At 37.5% G+C, this 15,673-nt stretch overlaps 1 protein-coding gene across 2 annotated transcripts in view; it reads left to right on the forward strand.

The window, feature by feature from the left end:
- The window catches only part of NUDT13 (nudix hydrolase 13), a 34,780-nt gene that overhangs the window by 4,893 nt on the left and 14,214 nt on the right, over positions 1 to 15,673 (forward strand). Inside the window, exon 1 of one of the 2 annotated variants that reach the window (XM_033130416.1) lies at positions 13,140 to 13,247. The exons of the other annotated variant lie outside the window; for it this stretch is intronic. The gene's annotated coding sequence lies outside the window, so the exon portion shown is untranslated. Of the gene's footprint in view, positions 1 to 13,139; positions 13,248 to 15,673 lie in introns of those variants that run through there. 2 annotated transcript variants of the gene reach the window in all.

Below are 15,673 nucleotides of genomic sequence, written 5' to 3' on the forward strand. Positions count from 1 at the left end.
CCAAAAGGACATTTCATATCAAATCTACATATGACTACTCACCCAGATCACCCTGGCTTGGTTACAGTGAAGATGAGAGATACCTTGGGGAACAGAAAAAGAATGATGTGACTCCCCTCCAAGTGATCAAACATTAGGGTAGAGCTGCTCTAGCTTTAGTACTATAAACCTCCAATAAATCTCTTTTTGCAACTGAAAAAGTTGATCATGTTCATCAATTCGTGGATGTGTCTTGAAGAAAGTATTACCAGTCCTATATTCTTAGGAAAAAACTATTATGTAGTTATGGTAACAACTAACGAGAAGTTATTTTAAAGTCAATTAATATATCAATGGCTACTCAACTCTGTGAACAAGCCTCTAAAAAACCAGCCAATCAGTGACATTTGGAGGCCACTTTTCAGTTACCCAAACAGCAAAAGGCTTACTCGAGTGAACACATTTCTGAAAATCAGCCAACTGTCAACAGTCTCTCCACCAAAATAATCAGGCTTCTACAGCTGATGTCAACCCAGTCCCACCTTTGAAAGTCAGCCAATCCCTGAACTCCACCTTTCACAAAATACTATATAAGATCAGCAAAGAGACTGTGTCAAACAAGCATAGTGCTTCGACACATAGAAAAGAATAAAAATCGCTTTTTATTTCATTTTTTGAATGATGGTTTCTTCCTTTGACATTGAGCACCCATTTGTTTAACAAAAAGGGAAGCCAAAACATAAGACATAGAGTATGTTATTGACGGCAGTTTTAACCAAATTGCATTCACACATCTGAAACAATTAAAAATCATTTGAGAAAGCGGGAAAGTATTGAATTGTGAGGATTATAAAACACTACATACCTTTACTTGAGTGTTAGGAGAAAGAATAAAGTAGAATTTGATTAACTAGGTAATAATGGGTAGATTTTTTAGCTGAGGATTAAGATGATGGAAGCAATATTTTAGAAATTTTTGCTATGTGAATTAGAAGAGAAGGAAAGCAGAGACTAGGTTAGTAAGCCAAGATTAATTGAATAAATATTTATGGAACACCTACTTACTGCATCCAAGACACTGCCTACTGGCGGTGGAAGATCAAACTTTAATCTCTGATGTGAAGAAGTTTATAATTTTATTGGATAGAGTTAAAATCTGCATTTGTGGCAATGGGAATTTATTCATCCAACAAATATTTGCATACCCATATGAGCTAGGCTATGCCAAGTGCTGGGTATGTGATTCTTGCTGTCATAGAATTTAGAGTCCTTTGAAGAAAACCAACAGTACACTAAATAAGTAACTCAGTAAATAAATAAATAAATGTTGATAGCTGTAATAAAAGAAAATAACAAAATGCTATGGAAAAGAATAATAGGAAGGACATAATTTAGATTGACAACATAGGGAAAGTGTTGCTGAAGAAGTGACATACAAACTGAGACCTGAGTTACCCAGATGAAATGTGTGAATAAGAGCATTCTCAAGAAAGGGAATAATGTGTGAAGATCGTGTGGCAGAAAAAGCTTGGTGCATCTGAGAAGCCAAAAAAAATTCAGTGTGATTGTAATGCAGTAAGCAAGGAAACAACTGGTATGACAGGTATGCAGAGGCTAGATTGAGCAGGGCCTGTGCAGCTCTGAGACAGTGCATTGGGAAGGCACTGAAGTATTTTAACAGTGGAGTAACATTATGTAATTTACCTTTAACAACGGAAAAAATGCAATGTAAGAATATGAGTTTTTCCTATGAATGACATGTCATTGGATGTAGGAATGGGACGAGGACTGATAGGGACTTCTCCTTAATCAGGAGGAAAAGGGGATTACCAAAAAGGTCAAGAAATGAGGGATTCTAGAAGGTAGCTGAAACTGGAAACTTTTCCAGTCACTAACATCCTGTCACTGTGGCATTGAGGAAAGTGGCTGCAATGGGGTAGCCAGACCACCTACATCATGTGGCCTCAACAGAGATGCTCACTGTGGCAGACAGAATAAAGGCCCCTGGTATAGAAGTCAGCATGGGGAATAGAGTCAATGGAATTGTAATAGGTATGTACAATGTCAGGGGGGCAGTAGATTGGGGGAGGATGGCTGTCACTTTGTGGGAGGTGAAATGTCTGGCTATTGCATTGTTTTGTGCACCTGAAACTAAAAAAAAAAAAAAAAAAAAAAAAAAAAGCATAAAGGCCTCTGAGAGATGACCACATCCTAATCTCTAACACCTGTGATTATATTACCTTACATGGCAAAAGAATTTTGCAGATTTGATTAAATTAAGGACTTTTACATAGGGAGATTAGCCTGGATTATCCAGATGAGCCCAAACTGATTATATGAGTACTTTAAAGCTGATAACTTATCCCAGCTATGAGCAGAGAAAGAGAAGTGAGGATGGAAGTGAGGTCAGATATTTGCTACATTGCTGATTTGAAGATGGAGAGATGGGGCATGAACCAAGGAATGTGGGAGGCCTCTAGAAAACTGGAAAAGGCAAGGAAACAGATATTCCTCTACAGCCTCCCGAAAGGAATGTAGCTCTTCTAGTACTTTTGATTTTAGTTCAGTGAGACCAATGTCAGAGTTCTGAGCTGTAAGATAATAAATTTGTATCGCACAAGCCATCAAGTTTGTGGTAATTTATCATAGCAGCAGTAAGAAAGTAATATAATCTCTTGTGTGACCATGATTGAAACAATGGCTGAAGGCAATGACATTTCTCAAGGTCTGAGTACATTTCCTAATGTTCTCTCCCAGAGGTGTGTAGTAATTAGGACTGACCCCTTACACGAGATAAGCATTCTTGAGATCATGGGAATTCTCTGAGGAAGAGGACTCCAGAGAGGAAGACAGACCTCTCAATAAGCAGGACAGAAGCATTAAGACCTTTAATTTTAATATTAAAAGGCATATGACCTCATATTGTGCCCTCAAGCTGGTAAAGCAGGACATATTAGTTACATAAAAATTGTGCTATGGTTTCTAGCTTGGAAAACTGGGAGAAGAGTGGTATCAACAACCAAAATTTAAAAATTGGGAAAATGAGCCGAATTGGTAGAGAAGCTAGAGTCTTAATGGATTTGAACTGACAGGGCCCATCATAGCCTTCAAATTTATTCTGACAATCAATAATCAGTTTGTCAATATTAAGCAGATTTCCACAGCCCAATAAAAACTTATATAAAGGCTAAAATTCTGACTTTCTATCTACTTGCAGTTCTAATTTAAAATTAATCTGTGATTTCTTTGGATTTAATTCTGCTCAACTTGCGTCAACCAGTTAACTACATACGTCTTTCTTTTGTTGGTTGGCAATGCAAGGCTACCTCCCCATGGTATTCATTACCAAATATTTCTGTTGTTGTTGTTCACCAAATATTTCTAGGGCTTTTCTCTTCCCAAACAGAAAGTTCTGCTCTTCTCCACCTTCTTTGACATTAGCTGTGCTCAACTAAATTGCTCTAGCCAATGAAAGTCACGTTTGAAAATCACTACATGTTTCACCCTGTTCCCTTGCCACTGTTGTAGTTAACACTGAAGCCTGTGTCAAAATGGAGCCGTCATCAGTCCAGGTCTCTTGAGTTCCTACAATGATCAGAGCCCCAAACTCTCCACTGCCTTGACAATCTCCACTGGATATGTAGCTTGAGTAAAAAATAAACTTCCATTATGCTAACTCATTAAAACTTACAGTTGTTTATAACTGCAGCATTACCCAGTCTATATTAACCTATATAGTGCCTAAACAAAGTCAAACTTTTCCTTTACAAAACCACTTACCAGAATTGTATTTATTGATTATATTTTGTACCTGGAATGGTCACTGTGGGTTACTTACCTAGTATTTATTCCCCCTTCTCCAACCTTAGTAAGACTTTCCAAATTGCCCAGCCTCTCAGTTTAGGTGTGACTTCTACTTCTGCTTAGGATGTAGAAAACTGCAAAGAACTTGGCTCCCACACTTACAATGAGAAAAAAGCCAGACAATCTACAAAATCATAAAATTTCTTAAGTACATCAGACAATTGATGTTGAGAAACAAGGAACCTGAGTTCCAAAGAGAAATAAGACAAAGAGTTTAGACCATTATTAAGGAAAAACCTCAGCAATAATTTTAACAAATTGTTAAAGGACAACTGTAGGCTAGCATGGGAGTCTCAGACACAAGGGGAGATTACACTCATAAGTTTTTCCCACAAGCTTAGTGGTGCTCAGATGAAAGGTTAGGGGAAGAGCAGGAGACAATAGAGAATCCTTCAATGGTGCAGGCCTAAAGGAAATAATTGGCAGCTGGTAGGAGCCTCACCTCACCCTTTTCCTTCCAACTCTTCTACCCTAATCCATTGGAGAAGGTAAAGCAAATCTCTGGCCACTAGGGCACAGGTAAAGATATCTTGTGGATGGGGGAAATGTAGAGGAAAAGACCTCTGTACTTCGGGGAGAGGCAGGAACCCCCCTTGGATCCTGGATTGTATGCTGATAGCAAGCTGAGGTTCACTACTGCTAAGGCAGGAGCAGGAAACTCTTGCCAAGATAAACCATAGATAAAAAGCTGAGTTGGCTGCCACAGGGTGAAGAGACTGAAAAAGACCCAACTCCTAAGGCCCTGGCACACAGGGTCTGCCTAAGATTGAGAGTGAACCAGGACAACAGAGAATATCCATCTGAAGCCCCAGTCTAATGCTGAGTGTAGCTAGAGCCTCTCTGTGACATAAGAATGTAGAGACAATTGAAAGCCACAGGGGAAGCAGGAACACTGAGGAAAATCCTCTGGCACCCCAACCCCCAGACTAAGCACGAGGAAACAGCACCTTCCTGCTAAAGGAATCTGAAGTCTGTAACATAATGACGATAACTATAGCAACAACAAAGCCCCAGTCCAACTCAACTCCTAGAATGTTCCAACCACCCCGCCCCCCTTATAACAACCTGACAGAAGAAGAAGTGTGATCGTTGCCACGTGTGGATACTACTTACCAGAAAATAGTGCTGTTCTAAATACAATGTTCAACATTCATTAGAAAACCATGAGACACAGACAAGAAACAAACAAAAATCCATTGTTAAGAGATAAAGTAGTCAACAGAAATGGACTCAGAGATGAGCCAGATGTCAAAGATATTATATAAGGACTTCAAACTAACTAGTGAAAAAAAATGAACAACATACATGAACAAATGGGAAATTTCAGTAGAGAGATGAATGTTATAAGAGTAAAAAGAAAACACAGGGGGAAAAATCCCATGATATTCAGAGATGAATAATTCTTTTGATGGATTCATTGGTGTACTCAACACAGCCGAGAAAAAAATATCAAGTCATCCAAACCGACATACAAAGAGAAAAAGTAGAAAACAAATAGAACAGAACATCCAAAAGGTGTAGGATAATATCAAATAGTCTTACATATGTGTAGTTGGAATCCCAGAAGAAGAGAGAAAAAAAATGGGGCTTTAAAATGTTTGCAGAGGTAATGACAGAGAACATTCTAGAAATTACAAATACATCAAACTGCAGATCCAAGCAACTTATTTTACTCCCAAATCAGGGGTGACCCCTTGGCCGGATAAGCCTGATGCACATCAGTAATGTAACAACCTGTCTTGCCGCAGTGCTTGGTTCAGGGATGGGCACTTAACCCAGGACCTGAACCATTCATGACATCCCTTTGACCTCAAGAATTGTTTGGATAGGGGCTCACCAAGTGGAGAGTGTAGCCTAAATTGATCCAAATAAAGTTAATACTTTTGTTCATAGCTGAGAGTAGACATACTCTTTGGATAGGAACAAAAAAGAAAACAGCCCTAAGATTTTCTGGTAGCCATTTTCCAACCAAAATAGAAGCCATCCTGAGGACAAAGCCAACACATGAAATAGGTCAGAGCTGAGAGAAACAAGTAAGACCTTAATCCAATTGGTATCTGAGGTCTGACCCACGGTTGGATGTTTTAGCTATGTAAGCTAATACATTTCCTTATTATTTAAGCAAATTAAATTTGAGTTTTCTCAAATCTCAGTTGCAAGTAACCAAATACATCTTAACTGATGTAGCACTCTAGTGCTAGTATCATGAGCCATGTTAGAGTGGGCTCCAACTCAGTTCTCAACTGTTCTCTTGTTTTAAAACAAATTCCTAATTCTCAAAAGAAGTGTACTTGTTTTCAAAAAAGGAAAACAATGATGTCTGGAGAGTACTACCATATATCAAGCAACTGTTGTAATAGGGAAACCTGTTTTGGTATTCATTCATTCATTCATTCATTCATTCATTCATTCATATATTTATTGAGCACATACAACATGCCAGGCATTGTATCAGGCATTGGAAATATATTGGTGACTAAGGCACAGTTATCTATTAATTCTGGTTGCGAACAATTCATGAACAGCATGACAGCTATATCAGATTCCATTTAGTGCTTTTCCATTTTCTTGTATCTTCCCTTAGCAATGTATCACTCTTTGAATGTAAACAGCTTGAGTCCTAAATATTAAATATTTTCAAATGCTATAGCTTTCAGGGGACTATCCAACAGCAATTCTGTCAAGCATTGGAAATGTTTACAAATTTAAAAAATATTTTACTGAAAACAATAAGTTACATTTCAGAAAAATGTTTCTGTTTATACACAAACAGCATTTAACTTGGCTGTGTGAAACATTTGTAGATCTTGGCCAGTCCATGCATTCTTCTACCCAAATGAACTTGTCAAGAGCTCAAACAAATCAGGAGAGAATGCCAGAAATCTCAACTTTATTTAGTGAAGCAAGACTCAAGAGTTTAGGACCTGGAATTCATTCAGTCATAGAATTATAGTATTTGGTTGGAAGAAAAATTTGGGGTCAGGAAGAAGGACTGGTAGAATCAGTGAGCCCAGATTGTTAGTCTACAATTAACAGGGTACCCCTATAGCAGGGTACCCCTAAGTGAATTGCTTTAATTTTTATGATGAAATTTCTTTATCCTCCAAATGGCCAAAAAAAGTGATTTTGAGAATCAATTGAGATAGTTGTCTTGAAAGTTCTTGGGAAAGTATGAAGTACTTACTATGTTTATATTAAGTAATCATCATTGGATGCTATATAGTATAGAACTGTGTGCGGTTTTATTTTGTTGTTGTTTTTAATCATAGGGCCAAAGTTGATGATCTTTACACTCGTTTCAGTGACATTGGAAAAAAATTATGAAGTGAAATGATTAGTCTTAATGGATACAAGGGGTAAAGAGAAGGATGCTTACTTACAGCATCTATAATTAGTCTATGATTAATGTTAGTTCTTAAGTCAGTCCTGAACTTAAAGAACACTTCTTCATATCCTATGCCAATTTAAGGAATACTTTTAATAGAGCTACTGTGCTAGACTGATTGTACTAATAGTCCCAATTTTTCCCTACTTTCTGTATCGACTCCTATGTAGTAAAAAAAAAAAAAAAATTACCTTGTCCAAAATGATGTCTGGCTTTTGCCCTCAGTTTCTGGGAGGTAATCTCACACCTGACTAGAGTGTTTTTATTTGCCTGGGAGCCTTAAGTCACAATGGATAGTCTAACAATGTGATTTGGGGAGGGGGGGTCTGACCACACCCAGTGGTCATAGAGTAGGGGCTGGCCACACCAGTGTGATGGAGCCTCAGTAAAAATTCTGGACACCAATGCTCAGGTGAGTTTCCTTGGTTGGCAACATCCTATCTATATGTAAAGTCACACGTTGAGGCTGGGAAAGTAATGCATCCTGACTCGGGGCGAGAGAACAATGGAAGCTCCACATTTAGTATTTCTCTACACTCCATCTATGTGCTTCTCCCCTTGCCTGATTCTAACCTGTACCTTTCCCCTGTAATAAACCGTAACCATAAGTATAATAGCTTTCAGTGAGTTCCGTGAGTCCTTCTATCGACAGTGGTTTTGGGAACCCCTTGAACCTGCAGTTGGTATCAGAAGTGAGGGTGGTCTCTTGTGGGGACTGTTCTCTCTAATTTTGTAGTCAGCCTAAACCCCTTACAACACCCTTCGCTACATTACCGTATAATACCCTCCCATTTAACTCTGGGCCCGACCGTATGATATGATTTGACGGTGATGTTCAAGCAGACTCGCATATGTCCACTTGTGCTTTTGTCCTCTGCCATCATCATCAAAACGATGTGCACATGCTAGCTTGCTAGGAAATGAGAGACACATGGGGCAGAGCCAACTCATACCCAGTGTCCTAGCCAAGACCATGTTAGATTATCAATAGTGCAGCATTCCTCGTCATGTACAGATCAGCAGAATCACTGAGCCAGGCATGTGCGTAATAAACCCTTGTACTCTGTGAGTGTGTGGTTGCATTACTCTGATAATACATAACAGATAACAGATAATCTTTACATTATAAAATATTAGAGATTTAGGACTGAGGCCTAGAGAAGTGAAATAATCACCAGATTAGGTAACAGAAAAAATTACATTTGCTTTGGAATTATAACCACATACGGCGCACACTTTGTCTATACTCAGAACGCCTCTGGATATTGGGACAAAGATGAAACTATACAAGACACTAGAGAACTGAAATTTAGCTCTAGTTACAACTCCTTATACAAAGCCTTTTGCCAGACCATTTAACTGATAATGAAACTGACAATTTTATATCTTTTTCTTTTTTATCTTCTGCCAACTTTCTGATGGAATTGCTAGTGACTACAATGAAATGGCCCATGGGTAATCATATTTTAAAAAGGAGGGGACCAGGAAAAGCAGAGTTCAATGAACAGGAGACAGAAAACGTCCTCAGTCTAGTGAATGCATCACACTGTCAAAATCATGTATTCAAATTCATTTTGACCTTGGTTTACCCTGAGTGTTCTGTTTCATCTTGTCTTCCAGCTGAGCATGGTGTTTAGTTTTGGTTCTACTCACTGCTGTGTGCTAAGCATTATTCCATATTTGAGAAAATGGAGGAAGAACCCTACTGTACTTTGCTCTTGAAGAGAAACATAAGGACCTCCCCGTGTTTATGGTACCACTGGCTATGCAAACAGACAGGGCTCTTTGCCTGTGGCTTATTATTTAAAGGGCCCTCATGTAAACCCCTTCCCACCCCTGTCTGCTAAGATCGATTTCTTTTTCCACATGAAGTGAGACAATATCCAACTATAAGCCTGCTTACAGAATGAATTTGTAATTTCTATGCAAGTTTGCTCAGGTATGCCCTACACCCTAATGTCCACTCCTGTAATTGGTCAAAGACTACTCTGAGTAAATGGGCTGTTGTCTCACATGCTTGCAGGCTCATGCACACGCACACACACACCATACACACATGTGCACGCATAATTAATTATTATGGCAGAGACAATATGTTATTCACCACCGTCTCTCCAATTCTGGCATGATGCTTGCCACATCACAGGCTTGCACTATGTTCAATGAATTAATAAACACATATCTTTAAATACATTATTACTTTCACCACCTAAAGCTAGACTGGGATTCAATGGTTTGAGGCTTAATTTGTGCCTTTAAAGGAATATACAGGATTGATCTATTACATGATTAACACATGCCAATGCTTAGAACTTAAGCATGTCTGAGGAAAGATGATTTTTACCTCATGACCAAAAAAAAACCACAAACCTGAGGATTATAGTTATTTATGCCATACGTGTTATATTTACTAATCATGCACTATAATTGTTTAATACAGTTAATGATTTGGTTAAATATTTTCAACAGCTTTATTGAGCTATAATTCAAATAACACACCACTTACCCATTTAAAGTGTGCAATTCAATATTCATTAGTAAGTTCACAGAATTGTACAATCATCACCATAATCAATTTTACAACATTTTCATCACTTAAAAAAAGAAAACATTCAAAAACATCTGTTCCCTTTGGCAGTCACTCCCCCTTCTCCCCAGCACTTCCCCCACTCCCTCCCCTAGGCCACCTCTAATCTACTCTCCATCTCTATAGATTTGCCTATTCTGAACATTTTTATATAAATGCAATATATCATCTTTGTGAATGGATTCTTTCACTTAACATAATGTTTTCATGCTTTATCCATGTTGTGGCATGTGTCAGTACTTCATTCCTTTATATTGCCAAACAAAATACCATTGTATGGATATACCAACATTTTGTTTATCTATTCATCAGTTGATGGACACTTGAATTGTTTCTACTTTTTGGCTATTTTGAATGATGCTATGAAAATTTGTGTACAAGTTCTTATGTAGACATATGTTTTCAATTCTCTTGGATATAAACCCAGGACTGGAATTGCTGGGTCAATGGTAACTCTATGTTTAACTTCTGAGGAACTGCCAGATTGTTTTCCAAAGCAGCTACACCATTTACAATCCCACAAGCAGTGTATAAGGATTCCATTTTCTCCACATCCTCACCACTCGTTGTCATTATCTACCTTTTTCATGTGGCCATCCTAGGCGGTATGCAGTAGCATCTCATTGTGGTTTTCATTTGCACTTCCCTAATGACTAATGAAGTTCAACATCTTTTCATGTACTCATTGGTCATTTTTCTATCTTCTTTGAAGAAATGTCCTTTGTTTATTTCAAATTCAGTCATTTATACTTTTATTACTGAGTTTAAAATGTTCTTTATCTATTCAAAATACAAGTCCCTTATCAACTGTATGACTGGCAATAATTTTTTCTATTCTGTGGGTTGCCTTTTCAAGTTCTTGATGATACTGTTTGTAGCATAAAAGTTATTTTAATTTTGATTAAGTCTAATTTTTTAGTTTGTTACTTGTGCAAAAAAAAAGGTAGCTGGGATTTTGACCAGGATGCATTGAATCTGTAGATCAACTTGGGGAATACTGCCCTCTTCACAAAATTAAGTCTTTCAATCTATAAACATGAGATTATTACCATCATTCCAATACATTTCAATATATTGGTTATATCTCTGCCCCACAAATCCAGTCAGAGATATAACCATGTCTATAGTACATTATGATAGTGGAAGTATAGGTTCTGTCTGGAGTAAGAGAGGCTTGGGTTAAAATCCCAGTACTGAGTAGCGGTGTAAATATGGACAAATTATTTTACTTTTCTAAGCCTCTGTGTTCTCATCTGTAAAGTGCAAATAATAATACATATCTCATAGGATGTAAAGATTAATGATAAATATGCGGAACATTTTGCATAGTGCCTAGAACACTGTAAATACTCAGTTAATCTTAGCTATTTGTCTTAGTCTGTTTGGGCTGCTGTAACAAAATACCACAGACTGGGGTGGCTTATAAACAACAGAAATGTATTTCTCACAATTGTGGAGGCTGGATGGTTGGTTTCTGGTGAAGGTCTCCCAGGTTGCAGCCTGCAGACCTCTCCCTGTATCCTCATATGGTGAAAGGGCCAAGGGAGTTGCCTCAGGCCTCTTTAATAAGTACATTAATCTCATACATTAGGGCTCCACCCATGTGACTTAATCACCCCCCAAAGCTCACCTCCTGATAGTATTGCACTGGGCTTTAGGATTTCAACATACAAATTTTGGGAGGATTCGTACCATTCAGACCATAGTACTATTTTTTATTATTATAGCACTTAACGCTTAGTTGCTCAAGAATACAGTTATTTTGATTTAAAAAAATTATTATAGCCCAAATTTTCTCTAAGTATGTTTCCCCATCTCTTTGAAATTCATTGACTTTATATCATGTTACCCTCAAATTTTCTCTGCCTTCGTTAAGGATTGTCAAAAGTATGCTTCTGTCACATTTCCCAGAATTCTTCTATAGATGCACTCTGATAAAAAGCTTGGGTGCTAATGCACAGGTCCAAAAGAAATGGCTGATCAACTAATCAGAGCTATTACTCTTTCTTCCCTTGTAACCTAGGTACATCTTAACAATGACACTCAGGATTTAGTAACTCTTACCTCCTACAGTCTAATCTCCACACCCAGAGTGATTCTTTTAAAATGTAAGTCAAATAATCTCACTTTCCTGTTCAAACTCTTCTGTAACATCCTATCCCTCTCAGAGTAAAAACCAAAAGCATTACAATGGCTCTGTAAGAATTGTAAGACTTGTAAGTCTTACTTGTAAGGCCCTACGTAATGTTGCGCTTGGCTACTTTTTGACCTCATGTCTGACCACCATGCTTCGTCCTAGCCTTTCCTCAAACCTGCCAGGCACACTTTTCCGTCCCAGAGCCCTCGCATTTGCTGATTTTTTTCTGCCTACAAATCTCTTCCCATAGATATCCACTTGTCTTCCTTCCTCAGTTCCTTCATGGTCTTTGCTCAAATATCACCTTATTAATGAGGCTGACCACCCTACATAAAAGAGCAAAATCCTCCATCCTGTTATCTTGCTTTGTTTTTCTCCCTAACACTTATAACCACCTGACACATTGCATATTTACTTGTTTGATTGTTTGTTTCCTACTCTAGAATGTAAGTTACACAAGAACAGGAAATTTCATGTTTTGTTTGCTGCTATATCCTATGCCTATAACAGTCCCAGGGACATTTGCTATTCATTAAATATATGTTGACTGAATGGCCTTCAAAACTGTCTAATTGTATAAGCAAGTAACTTTAGTAGTAAGAAGAGAGCAGTGCCAAAGCAGTTTTGCTGGGAGATTGCTTTCAGTCAGATGGAATCCTCTTGCCCTTGTTGATCAAAGGATGCAATCTATCACAAGTTCAAACACATCTAGACACCGTCTTGTCCATTTAAATCGGCAGAATTTCATGAAACGTTAGAGCTAGTTCTAAAGTGGGCAGTCAGAGAACTAGAGATACAAAAAGGTTGAAAGGTATGGGATTTCCTACCCCAAACTCCTCCTCTCCCATCACAAAATATGCTTTCTGTGTATTATGATGCGTTTAACGACTTTATCCTTTTGTTATTCAAAATGCTACTCTATCTTTTCCAAAGACACAGTAGTTCTCCTGGTAATGGATTTAGAAGATCTTAGAAGATCATGCTTTTGACAACCATGGTTAACTTTGCAGTTGGAGGGCATAGCAGCACGCCTACAGATTGAACTATAATTCCCAGAGTGCATTTCTAGGAGGATTCTGGGAAGTGTGGCAGAAGCATGCTTTTGACAACTGTGGTTAACTTTGAAGGGCTTGGCAGATGACATAAAGCTTAAACTACATTTCCCAGAGTGCATCTCTGGGAAGATTCTGGGAAGTGTGGCAGAGGCAACAATGGGAAAGGGCAGCCTAACTTCCCAGGAGTTTCTGGTTTCTGCTGATTATTGAGGCCTAGGACGGCACCCCCAACAAAATTCAGTGAGTACAGGGGACAGAAACCTGTCCAGGTTCTAAGTGCAGAAGGGATTATGGGGAGGCATAAACAAAACTTCAAAGAAAACTCTCGGTTACAGCATTTTGCGATTTTCGCTCAGTCCCTCTTCCTTTTTTGCATCATAACTTGTGGAACTATCTTATTAATTACAGCTAATAATTTTCTGATATTTTTTGGAGAGTCGTTTAAAAGTGGGATTTGCTAACTTCTCTACATTATGCCAGAATTATTTTTTGAATTAGGGAGGAAAAATTAGTTTTTAGAAAGTAAATATCATAAAGCTTGTCAGTGAGACCTTAAAATCTGTATCCCAGTGACTCCTCAGGTTTGCGTATTTCCCCGCCCACTCTGGTTCACAGTTATGAAAAGACAGACTCTCTGTAAATGACTCTCTCAAACGTTACTGAATCTGGCCTGTTGGTAAAAGTACCACGGAGATTCAAGATGGGCCTTTTTTGTCAAGCTGTATTGCTTTATAAATTAATCTATTGTTAAGATGAATAGGATGAGAAACGTATGAATCATTCATCACAGGGGGTTCAGAGAAATTGTCAATCTTAAGGGACTTGGCTCATCATTTAATAGTTTTCAGTAAACATAATATTACCTTTCATCTCTATCAGTCTTTGTACTTTTTAGAAACATAAATAATAAATGAATGTTGGAAAATGCTTTCCCATATATTTCTTACCAAAACATAAGCTTTGGAGCCAGATAGCCCTGAGTTTGACTTTATTGCTCCCTAGATTGTGATCTCAGATTGGTTAACTTCTCAAAGCTTTATCTTACTGTAAATGGGATAAGTTCATTCATTGATTCATTCATTCATTCCTTCATGTATATTGTGTTTCACACTGATGGACCGTGCTAGATACTGTAGATAGGGAAGATGCAATCCTAAACTTTAAGGATTTCACAGTCCAACAGATCTGAGAATTAGGTATACAAAACCTGACATAGTTGTAATATACTTTAGATCCATATTCTCTCCTCCTGTGAGAAGTGACACCGAAACCAAGCTCTGGTGACAGCCCTAGGTCACACATTCAGTCAGTGGGAGAGCCAGTAACAAAAGTCCGCGTCTCTCCCAGCACTTTCTTCCCCGTCCCTTCCTTGCTTTGGAGACATGCATTTGTACTGTAAACAAAATAGAAGGCAGTCCTGAGCTGGTCATCTGAAGCAAAATAATGGTGTTGGTGTTTTCTGCCAAATTTATTTTGCGAATAGTGAACTTTTATCCTCAGTGTACCAGGCATAAAATGTAATAATAGTTGCCAATTCAAACAAAAACAACTATTCTGTTTGTAATGTGGCATGTGAGCAGCTGGATGTGACTACGGTTGTGTGTTTACCAGCATGCTTACCAAATGTGAGCCTTTGGGCCAATACACTTTGAATAATGCATCACACTGAAGATCACCAAAAGACAGTAAAAAATTACAAACCATTTCAGAAAAAAAGTAGCAAATTTTCCCTGTGCTAGATTTCTAAATAGTACAGGGCTATAAGAAATTATATTTTCATTCTAAAAGTAATCTCACGTATTCTGTTGACTGTTAAAAGAGCCTCTTTTTTGTACTGAGGTTCTGTCTGAATGACTGCTTCCCAGAGAAAAGCAACACATGTAGCACTTGTTTGTAAAATATGTTTTGGTGATCCAATTGTGGAGAATACTATAAGGGTAATATAATATTTTAAAAATTAGAATGGTCCAAAGTAAAGTAAAATAACAATTAATAAATGAGCACAGGACATCAGACATTTTACAAAAGGGGAATAAAGATATTAAATCTGAAAATACTTTCAATTTCTATAGTGATCAAAAATATATAAAAGTTTGTGGTTTTTTTTAAAACAAATATTATGGAATCTTGTAAGTTTTGCAATGTGTAGAAAGAGCCATGTGATTTTAAAATACATTTTGTCCCAATAATTTTACTTTGGGGTAACTTATCTTAAAGAAGTAACTTAAAAATATTAGCACAGAGGTATTTAGGTGGTATTTTATTTCTGATAATTTAAAATCAGAGCAACCTAAATGTCTAAAATTGGGGAATGTTTAGCAAAATCAGGAGACTCTGCTTGAATGTAATAATTATGTAGCCAAAGAAATTATGAAACTTCTATAAAAACATAGTAAACTGCTAATAATATGTTTCACGAAGCAAGTTGAAAAATACATATCCTCTGAAAAATACGTATTAAGTTACAAGTTATATTTATGTGGTGATATGGGCGTTCTCACAATACTATTTTCCAGATTCCCTGTAATGTAGTTATATTAATTTTATAATTTAAATGATCTACTTAAAAGAGGAAAAATACAGTGAAAGCTGAATTTTAAGGCAATCGTTTTCTCCCCTTTTGACTTTTAAACAGTCGTTATCCTACTTTTATATAATATATATAT

This window comes from Rhinolophus ferrumequinum, chromosome 16, assembly GCF_004115265.2.
Source record: "Rhinolophus ferrumequinum isolate MPI-CBG mRhiFer1 chromosome 16, mRhiFer1_v1.p, whole genome shotgun sequence".
Classification (NCBI taxonomy): Eukaryota; Metazoa; Chordata; class Mammalia; order Chiroptera; family Rhinolophidae; genus Rhinolophus; species Rhinolophus ferrumequinum.